General features: G+C 39.3%; 1 protein-coding gene across 4 annotated transcripts in view; it reads right to left on the bottom strand.

The window, feature by feature from the left end:
• Positions 1-26,837, bottom strand: part of FNDC3B (fibronectin type III domain containing 3B) — a 357,581-nt gene that overhangs the window by 329,773 nt on the left and 971 nt on the right. The window contains exon 1 of one of the 4 annotated variants that reach the window (XM_029213896.1): positions 26,702-26,752. The exons of 2 other annotated variants lie outside the window; for them this stretch is intronic. The gene's annotated coding sequence lies outside the window, so the exon portion shown is untranslated. Of the gene's footprint in view, positions 1-25,573; positions 26,623-26,701; positions 26,753-26,837 lie in introns of those variants that run through there. One more of the 4 variants, XM_029213897.1, reaches the window with a different exon arrangement.

Genomic DNA, 26,837 nt, shown 5'->3' on the forward strand with positions numbered 1-26,837 from the left:
TAGGCTGTTTGAAATAGCTGGGAAATATAAGCACTGAAAACACATAAAACTGAAGAACATTATGGTCCCGCACTAAAGTTTGAAAGTTTCTGAAACATACTAAATTTTTTTGAATTAAAAAAAAAAGTTAAGTATGAAAAATAAGCTAATTTTTAACACTACCAAAACACTCATTTGTCTGTTATTATGAATAACTTTTTCCCTGTTTCAGGAAAAAAAAGGTTTGTGAGTCCAAACCAAAGTCAACTTGAAAAGTGCTAATTGGTTAGAAACCGTACAATACCAATCGCCAATTTATATAGCAAAAATTCCAGTATTTCAATTGGAAAACTTTAAACTAGAAGAAAATATACTTCTGAAAGAACCTACCTGAAAAAAAAAATACTGAAATATTTAGAGATTAAATGATAAGAGGTCTGGGGTTTGCTTCAACACAGTACAGCAGGAAGTGGGAAATGGGGTAAAGGGAAAGGTTAAAAGTCGTAACAAACGTGCACCCGTTTCACAGTCCATAGCCAGAGTGCTACAATTCTGCTCTTCCCCCACCTCACCAGTCACTACAGGCAGCACAATTTATGATTATCCCAAACAACTGTATGCCCAGAGGAGTATTCTTTTTTTCATGTGACTTGTTTTTGGATTTTGTTTGTCTCTTTCTTCACCAATTCCACGTAAAGAAAACCAAGAGGTGGATTAGCCAACACACTCCAGAAATGGCCAAGGGTCTTATTTTAACATCACTATTCTTGACTCCAAGATGTGCCTTTTTTTTTTTTTTTTTTTAAGGCTATCAAGAGGCTGCATTCTGTTGATGGATCCCAGTTTAGTACTAGAACATCTAAAATTACACAATTATGGTAATTGAGTTATTTCTAACTCTGTTCTCCATTTATAAAAATGAATGTCAAAATACTCTAATAAGAGCCTGGGAAAATGTTAGCACGATGAAAATATTTTAATGTTCATATCATTATAAGTGAAGAAGATGTGTACCTACAGATTTTCAGTTAGAGGTTAGCCAATTTTGAGACAATAAAATGCAATGGGAAAAAAAAGGAGAGGGAGATCTGGAATCAAGCAATTAGAACTGTTGCCTGATTTTTCCCTTTATTAGCTGAGGCACCCTTAGGAAAGGTGCACACTTTCAGATTAGGTTTTCTTATCTCTGAGACAATCCTCACTTTGTTTACGTCACAGGGTCCTGTGGGAATGACTCTGTAATACATAGAAAACTGCTTTTTAAATAAAGTGCTATTTAAATAAAAGCCATCAGCTTGTGAACTACTTTAGCAGCCCCTCTAAAAATGGTTTCTGGCTATTCCCCTACTTAGGGAAAGGAAAAAACAGCCAATTAAATGAAGAGGACTAAATGGAACTGTCAGCCAGATTCCACAACTTCCTTCCAGTGAAGATGAAACATGAACCACCTGGCCACAGCATCTAGGCACAACTGGGTGAGGCTGCCAAGGTACTATGAATGGGAGTCTGAAGATCAGAAACTAAGGCAGGTCAATCAGATCAAAGGCACATAACAATGACTTATTAAGATTCACTAATTCTTTGAAGGTATCAACCTTTGCCTAATAGTGTTAACCCTGTATTTGTTTGTGCTAGCCACATAAAAGCCAGCAAACGTTTTGAAAAACATTTTGCTTAGTAAAATAAAATGAACAACTAAATACCGAGGAAATTTCGATTCAATGTCACATTAAGATATACAAAAGTGGGCTTCCCTGGTGGCGCAGTGGTTGAGAGTCCGCCTGCCGATGTAGGGGACGTGGGTTCGTGCCCCGGTCCGGGAAGATCCCACATGCCGCAGAGCAGCTGGGCCCGTGAGCCATGGCCGCTGAGCCTGCGCTACGCAACGGGAGAGGCCACAACAGTGAGAGGCCAGCGTACCAAAAAAAAAAAAAAAAAAGATATACAAAACTGTAAACTTCAAATGGAAAGAGCAGGCAACAGCAAGGCCAGCATTACCCTCCCGCAATGGCAAATCATAACAGGGAGTTACCAAGTCAAGGAAGCCAACAGTGATGTTTCTCAGCAAAAGCACAAGAAGTTGACCCAAATAACTGTATGAGAAATAACGTAATACGTAACACAGAAAAGATTTACAAAGCAATACGCAGTTTCAGGGAGAAACTCTCCTGAAACCTATCCTACACACTTTACCACAACTGCCTGGGTTCAAATCCTGACTCCACAACTTACTAGCTTTTAACCTCAAGCAAGTTGCTTGCTCTCTCTGTGCCTCAGTTTCTTCATTTACAAAATGGAGATGATAATAAAGTATCTACCTCATGAAGCTGTGAGGATTAAATCAAGAAATGCACTAAAGCACTTAAAAGAGTGCACATAGTAGGCATTCAATATTATTATTATTATTAAATTTCCTCACAAAACATTTTTACTCTTGCTATAAATGAATACGCCTCAAAAAACATTGTCCCCCAAACACTGGATCAGTGGTTCGAAACGACAGAATCACGTACTAATTCAAGTAAAGTGTTTGAGGAAACAGAAGGGATGAGTAGTGCAAGTATGGGAGCTGTGCTCAGGCCAGTCAATTACTAATTTCTTATTTTCTTCTTCTGTGTGCTTCCTTACGCAGTCAGCACAGCATCAGCCCTGACACTGGAGATATAAAAGGTGAATCTACAATCCCTCCAGAAGGGCCCAGAGTCTGAGTCCAGTGGGGGAAGAGACAGGGAGCTAATGACAAAGAAGAAGCACCTGGAAAGAGCAACAGGGACTGCGGGATGGGTTCCAACAAGACGGGTCCGAGTATTAAGAAAGATACAGCTAAAAAAAAAAGAAAGATACAGCTAAAACCTAAGCAGTCGCCCTATACCTGAGGAGCAGAGTCGAAGAGTAGAGGAGGCACTCCAGGCAATGGGAACACAGGTAGGCGCGTAGCCTGAGCAGCATGCTTTCTGGTGTTCCTGGAGCACGTGGGCACAAAGGCAGTGGGGAGAAGATGCCTTGTACATTCTCTGCTCTCAGGAGCCTTCAGGTAATACCACAAAGCACAACCTGAAACAGTGGCAATACCACACCCTCTGTGTGAAGGTCTTTCAATAAATGATCTTTTCAATTAATGATCTTTCTATCATTAATTCTCAGAGGAAGACTCTTCAAAACAAACAGGAGAGGGAAACCCCTAAAATGTATTTAGTAAGTCATGAGGGTAAGTAGTAGGGAAAACTACTGGCATCCCAGGACTGAAAAAGCCTGTTCTGTAGTACTAACTCTGGGACCATAAGTCCCTAAGAAGATACAAACTTCTACAGGCTCTTAACCAGCCTGATGAAGTTTTTTTCAAGGGTGATGACATTTCACTCCCCTGATACAGGGGCAAAGACTGCACCAAAAATCCACTAGAGACTCTTTCATATAAGAAACTCTTGATGTAATTGTAGCTTTATGACTCATGGTGATTGTCCTTTTTTTTAAACATAGAAAACACTAAGAAATGTACCTTTACTTTATGATCTTTTATAAAATAATAGCATTAAAGTTTCATTCATAATTGTAATAAAGTAACAAGAGCAGCCCTACTCTGGTGCCTTTGTGAATATGGAAAAGCCTCAGAGATCAGATTTATATTAAGCCAGACTAACCCACCTCCACTCCACTTTCATCAAAAAGGTAGCAAGACTTCAAAAAGCACATCCACCAGAACAAGGTGTTCTGCAGTTTAGGATGCAATCCCCAAAGAACTCATGAAGTAATTACAGCGCCATATAATATATACAGAAAAATAATACTGTCTGCACACTATCTAAACAGTGGAGATTTTTAAAGAAGACAAAATAATGAAGCAGAATAACAGCCTAGAGGAGGATTCTGGTAGTTTGTGGAAGACTGTCTGGGGAGGAGACTGCTGACCAAGTCTTCTCTCTGCAGAGAGAAGCACCAATTTGTGAAGAACACAAGTCTTTACACTTTTCAATAAAAGTGCTTCAAAACAGCCACCTGTGTTAAGCACCCAGACAATCAACTAGGAGTACAAGAGTCAAAATTATGGATTTTTTCATTGTTTTCAATTTATATACCAATATGTCAAAACAGATAAAAATTCCTTTTTTGTGGTATGCAACTTAATGTCACTTCCCCATGTGTTGGATTTTCTTCAAAGATATAAAACTTTGTTAATGTTCTTCAAACTCACCAAGTTACTCAATAACCACAAGAGTAACCAAAAGCAGTGTGGGAGCAGCAGCCTGTAGATTTAGGTCTTAATCTGAGCCTTGTGACCAAGCTTTACTAAAAGGCTCAATTTGAACAAGGCCCAGGTTTCCCAGAGGAAAATGAGCTTTATTTCCTGAAGCCTGCAGTCACCTCTCACCTGAAGGGGCAGGAAACTTGTAATAAATTTCTCCAAAATTGTATGTGAGCAGGCAGCAAAAGAGCGTTACCTAGTTATTACCTTGGGCAGATTATTATCACTCTGAATCTCAGCTTTCTTATCTAGAAAACAGGAATCGCATCATTCCCCTTCCAAGGTTGACCTAAGGTCATGTGTAGAACTTAAGCACTAGTGCCCAGAAGAGCAGAGTCTTGGAATTGCTGGTGAATACCATGACCTCCTCACTGCTCATATCTCCCTGAGCCCCACCTCCCACCCATACTGGACACCTACACTTCATCGTTACCCTATCGACCACAAAATCATGGGGAAACATGAGGAAAGATGCAGTAATGCCTAGCGCCCATGAGAGATGGGCCAATTGACAAAGGAAAGCCACTAAATAACAGTTGTGGGCTAACAGCCAGTTTATCACACAAGCACCTGCAACCCAAATGAAGCTTCTGACCCCCATTTCCAAATCAGCTAGAATGGTCTTGGTGTATCTCTACATTCCAATTCTTCATGAGTCCTTTGCAAATACTGAGTACCGGGGTACTGAGATTAACAAAGCAATTCTATGGGCCACATACCATACCTCTACATCACCATCACCAAGAACAAAGGTATTCCAAATATTAGATTCCACAACTCTAAAGCAGCATTTTCTTCCCCTTACTCCCTGGGGGGGGGGGGGAATGAAAGGAAAAACTCTGCAGAGGGATGAAGTGGGAAGACCCTGTTCTAATACAAACATGGCAAGCTCAGTTCTATCACTGCAATACACTCTTTGACTTCAGTACAAAAATCTTTTCTGACCATCTGGAGCTACTCCAGGCAGGAGGCCAAAACTTTGTAATTCCTTTTCAAAGTAAATGACAGATCAGTAACCGCCACGTTGCTAATGCACAGCCAAAAGGGAGCACCTCATCTCTTATTCAGAGTTCCCTGGAGTTTTACACATGTAGTAAAAACAAAGTGCTTCCAAATAAATCTGCCCACTTATCAATATTCCAAACTGAACAGAGATCATGTCACTTCTGAACAAGGCAGCATTTTTTTCGGGTGTGATCCTATTACCCTATTTCTCAGGCAGGAAGTAGGACCTTCTGCAAGTTTCACTAAAAAGAGCCATTTCTGAACTAGAGTGAAATCTATATATGTTGATTTATACTTCAGTTTGCCAAGAATGAGACATGGGACTCCACCAGAAAGTTTAAGAGTCTGTCACCTGCAGTGACTGAGATGTCTGTAAGGCTGCAATAAACTTGGGGTCGCATAATACACAGGGCAACAGGAGCAATCAACGGTGATCTTGGTAGAGACTTTTTATATCCCACTGACCAGCAGAATCACTTTCTTTATTCATCCAATAAACCAAATGGAGTGCCTACTATGTGCCAGGTACATACGATGACAGTGAATGAAAATCAAAGTTCTCATTATCTCTGCCAAAAATAATGAATCTTAAAAGTTCCAACTTCGTGTAATATGACACTGATAATAAGAGCAACTTGAAAGCTCACAGGCTTAAATTTGGTGATCTTCCTCTGGAGCACAAGTAGAAAGGTATCTGTCAGCAATGGCTATAGACTTCCTACAAATATTCAATCTTTTTTTAATTTATTAAATTTTAATTTAATAAGCGGGCCTCTCACTGCCGTGGCCTCTCCCGTTGCGGAGCACAGGCTCTGGACACACAGGCTCAGCGGCCATGGCTCACGGGCCCAGCCGCTCCGTGGCATGCGGGGTCCTCCGGGACCGGGACACGAACCCGCATCCCCTACATCGGCAGGCAGACTCCCAACCACTGCGCCACCAGGGAAGCCCCCTATCTTATCCTTTTAAGTAAAACATTTTAAAACTGAACAATCTGAAATTTTATCTGGTAGCAGACTGGTTCTTACAAAGTTAAAAGGAATTTTACAAATGAGTAAACAGTAGCTAAGTACTGATTACAAAATTAAACTGCAGGACTTCCCTGGTGGCGCAGTGGTTAGTAGTCCGCCTGCCAATGCAGGGGACACGGGTTCAAGCCCTGGTCAGGAAAGATCCCACATGCCGTGGAGCAACTCAGCCCGTGCGCCACAACTTCTGAGCCTGCGCTTTAGAGCCCACAAGCCACAACTACTGATGTCCGCGCCTAGAGCCCATGCTCCACAAGAGAAGCCCATGCACCGCAATGAAGAGCAGCCCCTGCTCGCCACAACTAGAGAAAGCCCGCGCGCAGCAACAAAGGCCCAAAACAGCCAAAAATAAATAAATTTAAAAATAATAAAAATTAAAAAAAAAATTAAACTGCAGATAGATTACAAATAAAAAATATATAAAATGGGGAATGATGGTTCTCTCCTTCTGATGAACTCTTCCTTGAGGATAAATTCACAGATTGGTAATAAGAGAGCAAGAAAAGTCATTAGAGATCATCCCATTCTGATTTTACCCAGCTAACCTCTTAGAGAAGCTCTTTTGTTAGTCTGCCTTCAAAGGATCATGTAATCATTACTAAATTCATGGTATCTGAGTGTCTGGAGCCAATTCCAGATGCAACCCTTGTGTCCTGCCCTGAGACCAGGGAAGAGATGGGAGGTCCTATCGGGCACCTTCACAGAGAATCCAGACCCTGATAAGAAAATGATAGCAGAAACCTTAGAGCAGATTCCTCAGCACAGGAATGCGTAAGGATTCCTTGTCCTTAGCCTTTTGGAATAGAAAAGAAAGAAAAGTGAATGCTGACAAAATTACCTTTCCCAAAGGGTTTAAGAGGCTCAAGTAGAAATTCCAAGGCAAGTATCACCATCAAAGGAAACTGCTGAGAGGAATGAAGTAGGAGGAGAGGAATCAACTGCAAGATTCTGAACAAGACGAAGAGGTACAAGGAAAAGCAGGACTTTGTGAAGACATTTTGAGGTGACAGAGGTGATCGGTGAATGGTGAAGAAACAGACCGCAAGAAAAGACTAAGTTTTAAGGAATTACGGAACCTTTGAAGAAAAATGGGGAAAATACACAAAAATCAAGGCTTTCTTCCAAAGTATTTAACAAGAAAAGAAACTATTTAACAAGGAAGAGAGCAAAAGATACAAGCAAACAAGGAATGGCAATGGGTCATTCAAAAGAGGAATCTGAAGGAGCTAGGAGAGCAAACGTGATGGCGCAGCAGCAGCTCCTACAGCAAAACTGCACTTCTTTTAGAGGAGCCACAGACAGCTCGTGTTTTAAAGCGGGAAACTCTTTTCTGACTCTTCCTAAATTCACTTAATTCCCCATTCGTTCTCCTTCCAATCTGACCTCTATTAGTTACTCCCTTACTTAAGATTGTATTTTCTCTCAGTGATATACAGACTTCAGAAAAGTCAAAATGAGAGAAAGATGAATGAATGAACAGTTAGGCAAAGTCAGAAAAGTACTTAGAAGTACTATATAGAAAATCAGCTCTGCTCAAATTGCAAATTATCAATCATAACGCTTAAAGAATCATCAAATGGTGATAAAGAGAAAAATCCCACTTTCAGGGAGGAGAAAAGTAGGAGATGACTGGGGTACTAAGAGACAGGTAACAGGCATGGACAAGGGAGTGGGAGAATGAGGCAACTTGCCAAGCCCAGAAAAGAAAAAGAACAAATTTACAAACAGCCTGCAAGGGAGAATGTGGAAGAGAGAGAACAGAGGCTGGCTCTTCCCGGTAATGCCAACAGGTCACCAGCTTCAGGACACCTCCTTTTTTTTGCATGCATAAGAAACTGTTAAAGGAAGTAAAACTGCACAGACTAAATCTCGACTACCAGCCTGATGACCTCATGCACCCACTTTTCTCAGTATCCCTAACACGCAGCCATTCTGATAAGTAAAATAAATTATGATTTTCTACCACCCATACCTTCAATTCATTACTAAAAAGTAATGTGTAGACTAGCATTTTGGAAGGAAAAATAAAAACTGATAAAAACTTCATGAGTTTAGAAGCATCCAGCATTTATAGAAGATGGACTCTACAGAAGAAGAAGTATCAAAGAAAAAGAGAAGGGAAAGAGGAAGAGAAGCAGCCTTGGCTCCCAGTGACTTCCCAGAGCGGGTTCCAAGACTTCACAAGGTCCAGGGACACTGCCCTCATTTCCACTGATTCCAACCTTTTTTTGCTTAAGCTGGTTTGAGTGTTTCCGTTACTTTCAAGACAAACAGTTCTTCACTATCTTTGAACACCCAACATTTTTCAGTCTTCACTTATTTTCAGGTATCAGTTATTTTAAATTGAAAATCCCGTATTTCTTCCAAGAATTAGAACAGGGCTTGAAAACTGGTATCAAACAAGTTTTCTCGTGGTTCAAACACACGTTACCTCAGTAACAAAACAACATTACGCTTTGCTCAGTCATTAAGTCATGTACTCAATAAACACTTACTGAGCACTTACTGTTTGCCACCGTATAAAGAGGAAAGGAAAGACATGGTCCCTGCCCTCATGGAATTTCTATAATAGTGGAGAAGATGAAGAGGAATTAGAAGTCTCCCTGTTCCATTCCTTGCTACACCGTTATAGCTAGACACAAACAAAAACTAGTTCTGATTGAATTGAAGGCTCCCTAAGCTTCAGGTACTGGTTCATACAACTCACTGGTTCCTACAACCTTCTACTTCTAAAGGAGAAATGAAAAGTGTGGAGTGGGCTGTTAGGGTTTTCTCTCACCAAAGTAGGAAGTCAGCCTCATCACCTGGGGGACTCAAGGGAAAGCCTGGGTGTGGATCCAACTCATAAGTATGCCTGATCCTCTGTCTGTCCTTCACCACCACCAATTCTCATCTGAAGGCACCTACAACTGTGAACATAGCACTACCACCCCCTACCCCCGGGCAAGGGGACCGACCAACATCTAAAAGAAGAATCTATCATTTCAAACTAAAACCTACCATCTTCCATTACTTATACTTATTCAGAGGTTCATGACAAGATTGAGTCATGAGAATCGTGAGAGAACATTAGAGAATTTAATGGTTCACTATGAGGGTTCATTATGAGTCTTCTCTTCATGATGGAAGAACATTCTGCAAAAAAACAAGTATCTAATAAACAGCAGTCAGTTGAGGCCTAAGCCCTCTCACAGCTAACAGGAATCGACTACCTAGCTAAATCTTCACATTCTTGCAAATCCAAGTATGTATTCCTTAAAGCTGAAGGCTGGAAGATCTAGGTCAAAAGATGCCTAACTGGTTTGAAACATTTCAAAATGAAGGCTCTGACTAACCAAATCATTCAAAAGAACAACGCTAGGAATAAACGATACATGCCCTCTATTTCTCTAAAGGTTTTAATTCACTGGACTATAGATAAACATACGCAATCATCCGGTCAGCATCCTGGAAAAAATATCGTTATGCTCAATAAAGGTTAAGCAAGTTTATACAGGCTATCAGGTGTAGTGTTTTCAATGATTACTTTTCCATGGCAAAACATGAATCGCGTTACTGACTTAGAAAAATAAACAATAACACCTAAATTGTATCTTTGCCCTGATTTCTTGTCAAACTTAAATACACCAGATATATTTCAAATAGGTTAGCCAGTCTATAACAGATTCCAGCCAGCCAGTTAACAATCCGTACAAACATTTCAAGCCTAAATTCCCAATCAAGCAAACAATTTTTTAGATCAAAACATCTGACTCCCAATATCACATGAAATTTTCCAAAGCCCTTTAACTGTTTTTATATGTAAGTTTCAAATTCCCCACACCATGGGGTGCAACTACCGTCAGGAACCTTAAGGAGGACTAATCTCAGAGGCGTCAAAAAAAATCCACTGGGACCCTTGCTACAGAAAAGGCTTCTAGAAAGTACCATTTCTTTTATAAATGAAATATAAATTTGGATTTTAAAAAGTCCCCCCAAGCATGTACCATGTCATGTGCTATCGCCAAAATGTATTTTACAAAACACACATATAATACGGTTACTACAAAAATCAAGAATCCCATGCTTTGCTTCTTCTTGTACCTATGGTGATGAATAAATGAGGAAAATAAACATTATGAAAAATGTTCACAGTGATGACAACCAGAAGCAAAATGTCAGAGACAAGATGGTCACTAGTAGAAGCAAACTGCTAAAGGTTTTAAGAATTAAGACAAAAAGAAAGGACAATACTCCTAAAAACTCCCTTGATTCACTGGTCTTTCCTATGAAGATGTTAGAAACTTCTTTCCAGTACGGCATTTCAGGAAACAAAGAAAAATATCTAAGTGTATAGTCAATGTAAAACGAACACAATGACCTGAAGTAACACAAGAGGTCCTATTCGATATGAATTACAGATCCATTAAAATAGAATGGTTTCTTTTTCCTCCTCTGCACACAAAGACTGAAACATTTGCTTCTTCTAGCATTGGCTACTCCTATGATTTTAAGCAAGTCCCTTCAACTTAAGATCCTTCTCTCATTACGTATTTCATGGGAAAACCTGATATTGTCCTAGAAAAATGAATTATATACCAACTGAGAATCTGTAACAGAACATCCCAATAAATCAAACATCAAAATAGCAATAAAGATCTTTTGACTCATTAAAAAAATGTAAAGATGTAAGAGGAAAAGCAACCTGCTTTAAAAAAAAAAAACATATTTTAAAAAATTTCATTATTGAATAAAAGGACACAAAGTAGTGGAAACCAAGTGAGCCGAGATTAACCAATATAACTCTGAAAGACAAGGACAGGTTCACATACTTTCTCTGTAACATTAATTAATAGCAATTTTTTCTTCTTGCTATTGAAACTACAAAGTAATTGACTGCCCTAATGAATACACAAATTTCTCCAAAATGAATGCTGCTTCTGGAAAGCAAATTAATCTTCTAAAAAAAACAAAAACAAAAACCCTGTGACAAAGCCTTCCTTCAAGCAAGTTTCCAGCAGCCAGTGGGATATGTGAGGAATTAGGCAGTTTGCAAACATGTGGTTAAAAGTCCAGAATTGAGCCAGTTCTGACAATATTCAGAAAGGTTTCCTACACACATAACTTGCATATAAGTCCATTCATGATTTCAGTGTGGATAAGGGCCAAACATCCCTATCATCGAGATTAATAACATCAAGTTTTTTTAAATGACACTGTTCTTATTCCAGCCCCCAAATCAACCTCCGTGCAGCACTGCATGATTTTTTTTCCTCCTAGCAAGTCAGAAAATTAAATTTTCTTCATTTCCAGCCAGGGGCCACTCAAACAAATCTAATGGGTGTAGACAGCATTTCCTGCCTACTGCAAGAAAATAATAGGATTGCCATTATTAACACCGCCCAGGGCATGCGCTGAGGTGCTGCACTGACCTTTAATTTTCATTGGTTAGCCTGCAGTGACTGCCTAATTTTGGGTTTTGTTTTGTTTTGTTTTTTAAAACAGTGAATGTTGTTTTTTTCTCCAACGTTAAGGTTTAACACTGGCTCATTCACTCTAATGGAGCAAGTCAGGCTCCAATCCCTACATTCCTTTCCATTCAACTGTGTTTATGTCTAGAACAACCCTGCCAGTAAACAACCAGCTAAAATTCAGTTTTGTTTTTCTTTTACTTTTTTTGGAGCTAGCCTTCCAATTTATAAGAAGTTGGTAAGACTTAGGCACTGCCAAAGCAGAGAAAACTACTCTAGTCATGGCATCTCTGCCAAATAGCCTATGTTATTCTAATGAAATGAGCATCATAACAGTGAGCAGCAAAGGTAGCTAAGATTTCCAGAAAGACAGCAAGGTCTTAGCCTGCAGTGCGCCGTTCCCCAGCAGTGGTGTCTTTATGCCATTACTACAGAGATGAAGAACACCATTCGAGGTGATGACCCAGAGATGAAAGGCACGTCTTGGAGCCCCCATGGTTTCGCCCACTAAAGTCAAGGCCTGATCTTCCCTCTTAAAAACGGTTAGAACAACATCCACAAAAAAGGGAGAGGGAATGGGAGCAAGTGACTCTCCTTTATTACAACTTTCCTTTGATCCTAGACTTGGGAGAGGAAGCAGAGCTGTCATATACCTACTTAAAAAGAGACAACCTTTCTTTGAGGGGGCAGGGAAGAAGAAAAATACTGGTAGAATCAGCACTTGTTTAAGTACGTACTTCTTGGCATTCAGATATGCTTCCCCACCCTCACCCTGCTCAAAGTGCCTCTTACATATATTACCATTTTATGCCCACACTACCTTACTAAGGTTAACAGCTCAAGTGTGACTTTGGAGATGAGCTACAAAGATGCCACTTGAACAAGAACACTCAAGGAGTCGATGGCAAGGCTTGTATTCATATACACTTTTCAAGTAACAGGGGAATGGTTTTAAATAACTATGACCCCATTAAGAAGTATGTCCAGCGATGAAATGTCTGTCATCAGTGAACAAAATAAAATAATAAAACAGCAGCTCTCACTTTCTGAGCACTTGACAAAGCACCACACCCAGCTAAACAGTCCGAACAATTCCTTTTAACAGACAAAGCCACCAAGATTCAGTAATTAACCAAAGTCAGAGTTTGAAATCTGCAGTTACAAATCTGGGTTCTCAAACTCAGGACTCAGTTTCCAGAGCACAGGGGCTCAATCATCCCACTATAAATGAGGACTAAAGATTTACCTTCTGACCCAAAATATGAGTTCCAAGTTAAGTGAGTAGTTTCCCATGCCCCCCAAATATGAAAACGGTATGTGATAATTGCTATTATTTACAGACAAGGACTAAAGAATTCCCAAGAAGAATGGTTTCTCTAAAAAGATGTTTCCTTTTAATCTAACAAAGTTTGCAATTAAACTTTCTAGAAAATTATTTATGATTTTTCATGAAAAATGGTATGAAAAAGTTACCTCTTGGCCAAAATGCACACTTATTAAAGATATACAAATATAGCAATCTGTGTTTAAAAAAAAAAAACACACACTTTTTTAGAGGTTCTTCATTAATCTGCCAAGCAGAACATCTGACAGCAGACTAGAACTGCCCCTCTACTGAACTCACAGGTAACTTAGTGGAAACTAGAATTTGGAAAACCTATCATCCCATGTAAAACATAATAGGAACAAACTCACTCACCTCTGTTGGTACTACATCCTTCCCAAACCCTGGCCTACTATCCTCTACTCCCTCCTACAATCCCTGTTTCTCACAAAAGCAAGAAAGGAAAACTTGCAAAACTGGAACGTTAATGGCAAACACCTGGAGCCTAAAATTACTCCAAACAAAATGCAGCTAATGTAATCTAGTGAAAAATTTATTTGTATTCTCAATTTTCTCTTACTAGCCAACTGCTATGCCTTAATAGGTTTGAACTCCTGAGAAAACTGAACTAAGAGAATTGGAAAGTGAAACATAAATAGGAAGTGACATTGTTACCGTGCTTAAATTTAATATAACGAGCAAATGGCAAAATCTAAAAGGCTATGTTTTAAAATTATCAGTGTCACCAGTATCATTAAGATACAGTTAAAGCTAAAGCACAGTAACCACATAGCAAGATTAGAATATGTCAAAATCAAATAAACCTGGAAATAACTTTTTCATTAATAAAGAAATTTTATGGTAAATTAAAGATATCTGTTGTTAATTAAAGCCTGAAATAAAATACAAGCCTTAAAAATTATTATCCATGTCTTCTCCCCCTTCCCATAGCCCTCTTTAAAAAAAAAAAAAAAAAAAAAAAAAGACAGCAGGCAGATTGAGTCTGAAATGCCTGTGGGAAAGTAAGGTAAAGATATCTGTAGTCGATGGGCTTCCCTGGTGGCGCAGTGATTTAAGAATCTGCCTGCCAATGCGGGGGACAAAGGTTTGAGCCCTGGTCCGGGAACATCCCACATGCCGCGGAGCAACTAAGCCTGTGCACCACAACTACTGAGCCTGCGCTCTAGAGCCCACAAGCCACAACTACTGAGCCCTTGTGCCAGAACAACCGAAGCCTGGGCACCTACAGCCCATGCTCCCCAACAAGAGAAGCCACTGCAATGAGAAGCCTGTGCACAGCAACTAAGACCCAATGCAGCCATAAAATAAAAATAAAGTTCCCTTTCAAAAAGAAAAAGAGATATCTATAGTTGAATATACAGGTTTAGAACTCAGGGATATAGCTAGCGGTTTGGAAATTACCAGTCTTTACCTGTGGCACAACAACAAGGATACCCATTTCCAGTATTTTCATGCACTAAGTATAAATAATGAGGAATATTCATTAAATAGTTAAATACATAATTTTAAAAGGACAGTATTTTAAAAATTGAACTTACTTCCTTTCTAGGAGGCTCAAAACTACTGATTTCATAATTTCCTTGAACATGAGTGTACACATGGGCAATTTTAGTATCTCTTATCCAAAGTTAAGTAAATCTCTACCTTCAGGTGACAATGGTAAAAATGAATGAAGGGTTAGACAGAAGAGGATCCAAGCAATTTAAACCAAACTTTAGCAAATTAAAATGCTCAAATCCTAAAATTAAAACATATTCCTTTTTTACAGTGCCTACAAAAAAAAAAAAAACTAGTTTCTTTACATCTTAAGGTATAAAATAGATGTCTTAAAATTAAGTGCTCTTAAAAGTTAGTTCCATCATACACACACTCCTATACATAAAATAGATAACCAACAAGGACCTACTGTATAGCACAGGGACCTATACTCAATATTTTGTAGTAACTTATAAGGGAAAAGAATCTGAAAAAGAATAGATATATATACATAGGTATAACTGAATCACCGTGCTGTATACCTGAAACTAACACAACATTGTAAATCAACTATACTTCAATAAAAAAAATTTAAACAATTTTTTAAAGTTAGTTAGATCCTATGGTACTCTGTGTCATGAAGATCACCGCCAGCAAGCTCTGAAAGCTGGGTTATAAGACAAAGACAAAGGCTTCCCGGCCCCCAGCTGTAACAAGGGGAGGGCCATGGGCAGCCCAGTGTTGGGGAGCCCTTCTCTGGGGTGGCAACCAGTCGTGAACATTTTACCATTTATAGCCTCCCTCCTGGGCAGAAGTTTTGAGAAACAAGAGAAGGTTGTTCTAACAGCCCTCACCATTCTGTGGAAACACAATCCCCAGGAAAGCACACAGCTCCTCCCGACCATGAGCAGCATTTTTGTGAAGCAGTGAGAATCAGTGTTTAGGTAACACCGCCTCGGGCGCTGCGCCTTCATTGGTGTCTTCATTCACACCGCCCCACACAAACACAGGGAGAGAAAGCAAGTCAGGTCCCACTTCAAAGCCTTGTCCTTAACTCACCTTCAGTAAACTCACTCTCTAAAGATGGAGTAGGGAACTCAATAATTTCTAACAAAGGAAGCATTTAGGGCTGCCAGCTCCCCAGGTTTAGCCCGGGCCGTCTGGGAAAGCACAGGGCTCCTATGAATCCTGAGGTCACCTCTTATTCACCACGGGAGCTGCTCTTTGCGCATGCAGAGATGAGACACGTTCTAGTCAGTTCTGGGTTCATCCTGTCCCCGTGGCAGCCTTCGGTGCAACCCAAACACCACAAACTATTAGCCTTAAAAGGACAGAAAGGATTAGTATCAGGCATGGGAGGCCTTGCTTTTCCAGGTGCAAATTATAAGTACAGGATCTTACCCTATATAAATGAACTTAAATGAAAGGCACTGAGGAGAGGGAATGCGAGATGAACAAAACTGTATTGCCGCTGAGTGAAAAGGACTCTTTCATAGAATTTTTCAAATGTCTCAGTCAGGTAAAACTTCATTACCATTTCTTAGCCAACTGCTCTAGATTTTTCCCATTCACTATACTGAGTTTCTTATATATTTCTGTCTATGAAGTATACTTTTATTCTCTGGTTTCTCTCATTCCAAGGTTAAGTTGCTTTTACAGAAAACAATGTAGGAAAATCTCCCTCTTGGGAGATGTCCAGATTATTATTATTGTTTCGAAAGAAAATTTTAGGTTTCTGGACCATAGACAGGTTGAACACATGGAACGCATTCAACGAACACTTAGCCTTAGCATTCAGCTACTTGGGAACACAAATAGACACTGTTCCAAGTCTGGATATACAATTAAGACATTTAATGTGAACTATTAAAGCAGCAGTGTGATACAGCTGGAAAAAAGTTTTGGAGTCAATCTAGGTGATCTTTTTAACCTTTCTGAGCATGTCTTCTAGTCTCAGTTCACTCAACAACCATTTATAGGGCAGCAGGTATGTTCTGGCTTCTGCGGTAGATGGTGGAAACACACAGAAAAACAGAAATAATATCTACCTTTCATAGTCTAATGAATATGGAAGAACGAATGAATATATACATATATATATATATATATATATATATATATATATATATATATATATGCAAGTGCCTGGCACATGGTAGGTGCTCAACAATTGCTGGTCACTGTTATATTTTACATCCGACTTGTAGTTAGAATGTTTGGAAGTTTAGTGCACAAATGACAAGTGACCTTGTTTCTATACTGAACTGCTAAGAGCTGGTTATCACTCTATCCTAAAGAATACGACGTTAAATTCTTCCGAGGAGCCCTTCGATTCTGCCCTAGGTCCTAACTAGAGTCCTCTGGTGTCCTAATTACTCCTCTCACCTCAGTTCTTTCCAGCCATCAGGTCAAAAACCTTAAAAGGACAGATTACCAAGAGGGCTGAGTCCCCAAGACTGGGTTTCCCAAACTTGTCTGATCATAGCACTCACCTGAAGCATCTAATAAAGATTTCTGATCCCACCCCAGACATAATAAACAAGAGCACGTGCACCCTCCACCCCATACACATAGCCCTATAATGCTCCAAGAGATTCTTCTCTTCTCAGGCGTGCTTTACTTCCACCTTCAAGTGGCTGAGGTCATTCTCCTCAGGTTTCCATGACATGCCCTCTGACCCTTTCTCCAGGCCTCAGTTTAGCACTGAACACTCTGGCCACCAGTGCAGCAGAATCAACTCTCTCTGCTGGACCCCCACCATCTCAGCAAGACATATGTTGTTGTTATTGTTGTTGCTGTTTTTCTGTCCCTTAATGCCTCCCTTCTAGAATTTCCCTATAAAAGATCATTTTAAACTACCACAGATCTCTGAAAAGTCACCTTTTTCAAAAAATAATTTTCTTAATTTATAATTCCCAAACTGACTCCAATAGACAAGCAAAACATACAAAATTGAAGTCCACATTTTTAGGGAATAGAAATATAAGCTATTTATTCTATTTGTATTTTCAAAATCAATTAGTGATCTGATACAGACCTAAAAAAAGTCCACGTATTCTCTGGAGAACTTTGTTTCTTTAAAATAACAGTAAATGAAAGGCTAGGTTTGCACTGAAGGTGACTCATGCCTTTGTTTTGTTTAATATTTATTAGATCCCTACCACGAGAAAAAAAAACTTTTCAGGAAAACTGTGGAAACACAAAAATGCCTGTAACATGACCCATGCTTCAAAGAAATCAACTTCAGCAGAAGAAATAATGACTTGAGCACCTGAGAAGAGGTACTAAGTTTAAATGGCACATTCAAACTAGGAATTCATCTGTCTCTCCATCCACCCATCCATCCAGTGAGCATTTACTATGCACTCACCATCAAAGACATTAAGTTAAATCAGTAAATATCCTTACACTCAAGTAAGAGTGACAAGGAAACAATCAGAGAACACTGAAAAGGACAAGTGTTCTGCAAAGTATAGAAACAGTGCCAGAAGAAATTAAATGATAAATTACCTGAAATCATGGCTCTGGAACAAAATGAGTATATGCAAAATAGAATGAGACACTCTTTTCTTTTGAGTAGGTCAAAAATCAGTGAAGACCGCTCTGTGAACATGGTGTTGTAATTCCTCATATCTCTACCAGATATAAAGAGACTGTGACTCTCTGTACCTTTTGAAATCAGTTCATAATGATCCTATCTCTAGAGTAATTTCTAGGCCACAAAAATGACCTGCTATGGTATGAAAGCCGTTTACACATACAGCAAAGAAAATATACCCTTATAGATGGCAAAGCATGCAGACACACTAGCATCATACCCTTGCGACTTTATACTGTTTTCTGGGAGTTCAGGAATTAATGAACTATTATGGATGGCAAATATTTCACAGTATGCTGTATAATTTTTCCTTGAACTTATTTGTATGTAAACTTAAATCTTTCTATCTGAATTTTTACCTGATATTTTCAGTATTCCTAACATGCACTTTACATCTGACATTTAAGCTTTATATCCAATCACTTAACAAAAATCCTGCCCCATCTTTTCATCAGTGATCTGCACAAACTCAACATCAATACCTCAGAAGCAAAAAAAGAAACAAAACACCAACACTCAGAGAAAAGTCACCACTATGAAATTATTAGGTGCTAGAGGCAAGTTCAGATGAATAAAACAATACTACATGCTTGCTTGCTTTCACTCTATCCCCTCCCAATAAGTTTTGGTCTAACAAACTGAAGAATGTTAGCACCTAATGCTTTTGCAACACTAGTACTGAGATGACTTAGACCCTTTCTCTAAGTGGAAATCAAAGTTTTCCCTAAAGTACTGAAGACGACAAAATTGGGGGAAAAAAAAAGGTTTAAAGGTTAGAAAATATGACAGGTCTAATTGTACATCCTACTCTCTGGTTTTTGGATGACTCACAGTGAAATTCAGGATACATTACCTTTATGTGCCTATGTGGTCTGTGGATACTAATAAACTACCTGGCTCATCTAAATGTTAAAATATCTTTTTTTTCCCTCCAGAGATCTCCTACTTTTAAATAGTCTCCTCTTAAATTCAAGTCAGTTAATAAAATAAGGAAACTCTGACCTCCAAAACTGGCCTAGGAGAATCTCCGTTTACTCTGCAATAGGAGGTGGGGAGGGCGGGGAAACATCTACACACCAGCATGGAGCAGACCAAGGGGGAGCAAACAGAGGCAAGCTGAAATCCTGTGGAATAAATCTCCTTCAATTTTTTTCAATATTTTATTGTGATAAAATATACATACATTTGCCATTTTAACCATTTTTAGCCGTACAGTTCAGTGGCATTAAGTACATTCACAATATTGTATAACCATCACCACTATTCATTTCCAGAACTTTTTCATTATCCTAAGCAGAAACTCGGTACCCATTAAACTATAACACCTATTCCTCTTTCCCCAGCTCCTGGTAATCTCTATTCTACTTTCTTCTCTATGAATTTGCCTATTCCAGGTACCACACATAAGTAGAGACAGGCAATATTTGTCCTTTTGTGTCTGGCTTATTTCGCTCAGCATGTTTTCAAGGTTCATCCATCTTGTAGAAGGTATTGGAATTTCATTCCTTTTTATGGTTGAATAATAATCCACTGTATGTACACACCGCATTTTGTTTATCCATTCATCTGTGAATGGACACCTGGGTTGTTTCCACCTTTTAGATGTTCTAAATTATGCTGCTATAAACACTGGTGTACAGGTATCTGTTTGAGTCCCTGCTTTCAATTATCTTGGGTACATACTTAGCAATGGAATTGCTAGGTGATTATATATTTAACGTTTTGAGAAACCGCAAAACTGTTTTCCACAGCAGCTGCACCTTTTTACATTCCCAACAACAATACACTAGTGTTCCAATTCAATATACTCTTAAGTATTCTCTGATTCACTAATTCGGAATAATGTTTACCTTTATTACCCTAAATTAAATTTTTTTTCCTGATACAAGAAAAACCACAACAGAAAAATCAGGAACAGTAATATCTGAAGACATTTAGTATTTTCCTCTTAAATGACTTAATAGAAAATATAAAATGTGTTTAAAAATAACACTTTAAAATATAAGAGAAAAAGGAGAATACCCTAAAAATATATTAAGGATCCTACACTTAAAACTTGTACCATAAAAACTTGTCAGTCTGAACCCTAAAAAGTCATATACTTGAAAATCTCATGTCTGAGTAAGTGGATGCAAATACTTGAGATATTTTAAAGGAAATTTACCTTCCTTATGGGTCAGTTCACACAGTACCTGGAACTAAGCTGTCCAAGGTCTTGCTTTAGTAAACCAGAAGACGAGGATGTGTAATGAGCTTACCTAAATACCACTGGCAGTAGTTTCCACAACTTTGCCCAAACTCACGGAGGAGGAGATGGGCAGCTAAAAGCAATAATGATGTTCTTAAACCTTTAACACCTGCTCTCACCAATCTGCCATCAAGTGCTTACAGGAGACAGCAAGTAGCAAAACAAATGGCAACAGCAAACCGCCAAAACAAATCAACAGGCATATTTGGGAGTCTACTGGTGGGGGTGGGGTGAGATGGGGAGGTGGATATTTGTTTATTGTTGTGATTTATTTTGCATACAAAAATATAGTTCTAACTTTTGCTGGTAAACTGTTCCTAGTTCATGTGATAGCACTGAATAAATTGACATTTATTTCATGGCGGTCCTGCACCTCTATGAAAAAGCGCACTAGGAGAACTAGCTTCAACCCATACTGCAGTTTTACATTGCTTTTAAGTAAATTGATTTTTCCAAGGTGCTTAAAGTGTTTTGTCCTCCTAATTAGGTAAATATTCCCTCTATGATCTATTTAAACTTCTGTTACCATAAAACCTTTTCATATAGAGTAGGAAGCCAAACTTTATCCTAGACTTGCCTGGATAATTGCAAATTCCTAATTAGTTACATCCAGAACAATGGAGTTATTTTTAACAGAGACCCTCTTCCACCAGCTGTGGAGAATCTGACTGAGCTCCTTAAGAATAAATTAAATCATGTTATTTCCTGGGATTTTAGAATCTACCATTATTTCTCAAACATACTACATTTGCTCATGTATGAAGACAATTATCTGGATAATTATTTCAACAGAAAGCTTTTCATAATTGAACACTATGAGCTTGTATTATATCAACTTAGTTTAAGCAAATTTTTCTAACTGGTTGCCATTATAAAAACCTTCATCTTCCAGAGTCAAAACAAGGATGTATCGGAAGCCTAAAATTCTAACATAAATTTAGTTTTAAACATAGCCTATAGGTGCTCCAATTTTAACATTTCTCAAGTTTCAGAAAGGAGCAAAGGACTGAAGTTATCACCATCCTGCTCTAGGAGTCTGGTGGTAGACACAGCTCTCTATACTACATTCCAAAAATATGAGCAAAATACCCCTATAAGTAAACAGAAAAATGTCTTGCATTTGCCAAAAAGTCAGGACAGCGTAAGAATATTCCATTAAGAACCTAGTTTATAACTCAGTAAGTGCCTCCTGAGTCAATAAACAAGTGAATGAAATAAAATTACATTTTAAAATCAAACAATCATTTAACACACGGGACATTTTAAAGATACCTACTAGAATCTCAAATGCTGCTAGCTTTTGCTGAACACCGTCTCACTAAAATCTCCTCCCTCCAGTTACTTAAAAACTGACAAGCAGTTGTAATATTATAGAAACAAAAGATATTAGGAGCCAGTGACTGAACCGACAGCGAGTATTGCCAAAGACATCTCATCAGCCAATGAAATTACAATCCAGGTGTTTCAGAATGCTAAACTTGCATATCTCAACTAGGGACAAAAAGAGATTCAAGGACTGATCCATTTTTAAACTGAGAAACCTCCCCAGCTGTAATAGTTGATCATTATAGTCTATCTTACCTGATTTATACCTGGTGGTTTAAAAACCTCCCAGCCCCCAATTCCAACCCCACATACCTCTGGTCTCCAAGGACTCATCCTTGACACTAAACCTGCACCATAAACAATTCCCCTCTGGGTAAGCTTGTGACTAGAGATCAGCCTCTCATTGGCTGTACCTTGCAAAGAGTTCAAGTACCAACCTCAAGTCATCCTCCCAAGTGAGCCTGTATTTGGCTTCTACAGAAACCTGCCTCTGTCTAGCCACAGTGATTGAAGCATTCTCTGCCGTTTAAAAAACACATTAATACTGTACCATACTGTGTATTTTAAGGTTAAAAAAAAAAGTGTGGGCTTATGAATATCTTCCTATATTCAAAGGCATTCAATGTCAACTAAAGAATAAAGCTTTTCCTCAACCACCTAAGTGCATTCCCAACAGCTGTTAAGGATGAGAATTAAGGTTTGCTTGAAAATGTCTTAACACAAAAAACTCTCATTGAATGGATTAACCTTGTTAAAGTGAAGAAAAGGCAATTGTGATTTCTAAAGTGAAAACAGAGGTAGGATGCAAAGATTCCCCTACACAGAAAATGATTCTTTTCCCCCATTCTCAGCTATAATTATTGAAAGCTCAAATAACAGGCTTACTAAGATAATATACAGGAACTAAAGCCTATGCCTCTATCATTGCTTTGGAAGTTCCTCTAATAAGAGATTGCACTTTGTCCCCTCCACCTCAAGAATGACCCTGAATCAAGCAGACTGCCTTGTCCACTTCAGCAATGCTAACGAGCTACGGACCACATGTAAGGAAATACAACTTTTGAGAGGTCACAGATCAACTATTACATTAGGAGTAGGGAGAAAATGAAACTGCAATCTAAAGATTGAAACTTTATTTTCTCGTCACAAAGGAAAAAATAAACCACTTTTCAAAGTGGCCAAACACAATTTGGAGGTCTCTGAAAACATACAAAGTAATACTGTAAGAACAGCTCAGTTTTTAAACTTTGGAATATAATGAACTATGGAGTTTGTATAAGGCTTTGCTAAACACTTTTCAATACACTGACTCATTAACCCCTTGTGACAACCACCTGATAAATGGTACAGGTGAGATGTTTTCTCCTTATACTAAAATGAGGAAACCCAGACTGAGAGGTTCAGTAGTCTAACAGGGACACACAGCCAAGTAAACTAAGTCCTTGACACATAAGATATTCTGATTTCAAACCCATACTCAGATGTGGCCTGCACCAGGGGGTATAAGATTTCTAATCTTTGCCAATCATTTCTATATCTTTATCTTTTAAATTACGTCTCATTTGTACTAAGCACCTTGATGTCCTAAAAATGGAACCATACATCCTGAGTTAAATCATGTTTCCAATATTTGTCACACTCACAAGAACACTATAATCCAATAACATGGTTCTTATGTTGGTTCCTTGAAAATAACTATGATCCCAATAAGTCAGGAATGGGTATGAAAGGGTTTTTCAGCTGATTGTCTAACTGATGCCTCACCTTTAGTTGAATTTACAATTTTCAGAGCTGGAGGCCATGCAATTTACATAACACTAAAATAATATAGAACAATTTAAAGCTGATTTACTTGTGTAGGTCTTTCAGGATCATATAACGCTCTAGGGTCAGGATTATGAGCTGCAATTATCCCTGAGCAGTACAGTAACTATGAAAGATACAGCAGATTCAGATATATTTATAATGAATCTGGAAGTTACTGCTCTTAAAATCCTAATAAAAAGAGATTATTTTATCATCTATCTTTTCCTGAAAGTATGCAAAAAAAAAAAAACCAGAAAGAAAAAGGTATTGGGTTACTGGATATTTATGGATGAAATCCACATAAATGAATGCTTACTATAACATGAGTTGGAATTTTCACTATTTCATATAAAATCAAAAAGTTGTTGAAATTCCTTCTACCAAATAAATTCTAAAATGTAACAGATTTAAATTAAATCCACTAATCAGAAAACTATTTGACCATATGCCACCTAAACAATCTTTCTTGCTGTTTGTTTCAATCTTAAACATATTCTTCCCAATTCACAGACAGATCTAGTGCTTTATATTTGAATTTCATTCTCTGGTAGTAAAGCAATGATTTTAATTCTTCAGATTAATTGTGCAGCTAGTTAAGGAAAAGTGAGTGATAGTTTGGCTATATTATTTACCTGAATGAAGACATTTGAAAAGAATCACCGAATTAACAGGTAACCATGGATATCCGGGGTAATTTTTTTTCAACTCCCCATCAGTGATTTTTCATGCTGCTCCCTACTTATACTTTTATTACATTGAAATAACCAAGAAGCTCTAACTACCTTCTCAGCAATTCCTATAGGCAGTTATTTCAATCAAACAGAAAATGTCACAAAGTTTTTTTCTATCAGTTTTTACCATGACATCCAAGTATTTTTAAAAAAACATTTTTTTGCTTGTTTTTGAGCTATAGGTAATCCAGTATTTAAATTCCACTTAAGAGTTGAATATAATCTTCCTCTGGTGGTATGGAAGGAAGAAAACTGAATTACAAGATCTTAAAAGCAATAAGACCCAGTTAAACGTGAATAGATTTGAGAGTCAGAAAGTTCTACGTTGCAATCCCCAATATGGTACCTAACCACTAGCCACAAGTAGCAGTTTAAGATAATTAAAAGTAAATACAATTTAAAATGCAGTTCCTCCATCGAACTAGCCACATTTTAAATGTTACAACAGCTACACGTGCCTGGTGGCTGCCATACTGGACAGCAGATATAAAACCATTTGCATTACAGAAGAAAATTCTATGCAATCTTTCACAAGTTACTAAATTTCTGTGAACCTCAATGCCTTGTCTATAAAATGTCCTTAACATCACCTAAATTGAAAGATTAGAATTGTAATGAGATAATATATAAAAAACACAATACACAGTACTTAGTACACATTAGATAGCTAAAAAAGAGTAGCTATTAATACAATTCTGTATTGGATTTTAATCTCTGATTGCCAATACCAAACAAGTCACTTCCCCTCCCTGGGCCTCATTTTCCTAAAACTGAAAAGCTGGGCAGTTCTTCAGGTTTTCAGTTCTAAGGACGTTATCAAATTTTACCACATAAAATGAAGTGTTAAGCAAAAGCGGCACAAACTCCTACTGAGTAAACTACTACTCAGGCTCCTACAGCCAGCTTCCTAACGGATCCCAAGCATTCCTCCAGAAACCCCGGAAGACTGGCTCTCCAATACAGCCAGCCCATGGTCTGATGTGAGCTATTTATAAGGTCTGTCTTAAAAGGTTACTGGAATATCTTTCCGATATTGTACATACTGTAATTAGAAGCTACAACCTCCTATTCCATGATGGTATCTTGCAGTTTTAAGATCTCTTTTAAAATGAACGCTATCTTCACGTAGAATTTTTTTCTCTTATAAGCATTTAAACCAAAACACTTTAAAAGCACATACGAGTCTAAGTACCATTTTTTAGAGGCTTTTTCTTTCTACCAGCTATGCCTCATTCTTAGCCAGCTTGTAGGTGACCCTCTAGCGTCTAAACAAAGTGAGAATTACACCCTTATGGGGGGGTCCCCTTGCAGGACCAGAAGCATGCCCAAAGACTTTACCCTCGTTAACAGCTGCTCCCCGGGAGCCAAGAAATTTACTGAACGCTGGTTCCACAGAGGCCGCTTCCAATCAGGGAGAACCACGGGGCCCCATGCAAGGCACAAAACCAGGGCCACGGGCTGCTCTTGGCTGTGGCTGCGGGTCTCTTCCCCCGGGCGTTGTCCAGGGCCCCAGAGTCACAGCGTTAACTTGAGAGTGAAGAGCAACTCAGGCAGTAGAAATGAGAACAGAGCGGTGCATTTTTGCCCGAGGCCAGAAGCCTCCAAAAAAAAAAAAAAAAGTGTTATTCCAGAGCAGATTCCTTTTCTTCCGGGTCTGTCTGCTCCCTCTCACTCTCTGCCTACAACCACCGTGCCTCCCCTTTTCCAATGCCCCACCTCTCTCCACATTATAAAAAAAAAAAAAGGTGGCGTATTCCCTCTTCCTTAGCTTTCCCCACCAGGGCCTGGAAACTGGAGGAAATTCAAATCAAATAACTGCACATTAAAAAATAAACATACAAGCAATCAGGGGGTGCCCACCGAACAAACGACCTCTCCTGTCCCAAAATATGATTAACCCTGGATGGAAGATGGGGAGGAAGACTAGAAACCAACAGGGATGGAGAGATAAACGTGTGGATCTGGGGCCCCAGCGTTGGCCCGTCGCGGCCAAATTCCAAATTTTGTTTCAAGAACATGCTGGACTGATGAGAAAATAAAATATAAAAAGTTTTAACTTTTAAGTAAGTCCGCAAACGGCACTGTCTGGATAAAATGCCATTGCTTCCCTTCGTCAGGGATAGAAGGGTGGGAATTGAGGTTCGAAAAGCTCCAACTCCAACCGCGCACTCCTGGAAGCCTCCCGGCCAACGGCGCCTCCGGGCGGCCCAACCCAGTCTCCAGAGACACCGGGCCCGGGTGCTCGGGCTCCCACGGGGCGCCGGGACCGGGCCTTTGGGAAAGTTCGCGGGCACAGCCCGAGGCCCCACTTTCCGCCCAGAGTGACAGGCCCTTCCCACGCCGGCCGGCCCCCGCCCCACCGCGGGCACCAGACGGTCCGCGCGGCCCCTCCCGGCCGCCTCTGGGCACGGATTCCGCCCGCCGGCCCCACCCCGACCCGGGCGCCCCTCGGGGTGACCGACTGACCGGAGCTACGCTGGCCCACACACCCGGTCGCCCGCTCCTTCCCGCCGCGCCCCACTCCCCCGCCCGAGCTTCCAGCCGCCTGCTCGCCGAGTCCGGCCGCAGCCACCGGTTACCGCCCCCAGCCCGGGGGGAGCCC

Source organism: Monodon monoceros, unplaced genomic scaffold (assembly GCF_005190385.1).
Source record: "Monodon monoceros isolate NGI ecotype Baffin Bay Population unplaced genomic scaffold, NGI_Narwhal_1 Super_Scaffold_11, whole genome shotgun sequence".
Taxonomy (NCBI): Eukaryota; Metazoa; Chordata; class Mammalia; order Artiodactyla; family Monodontidae; genus Monodon; species Monodon monoceros.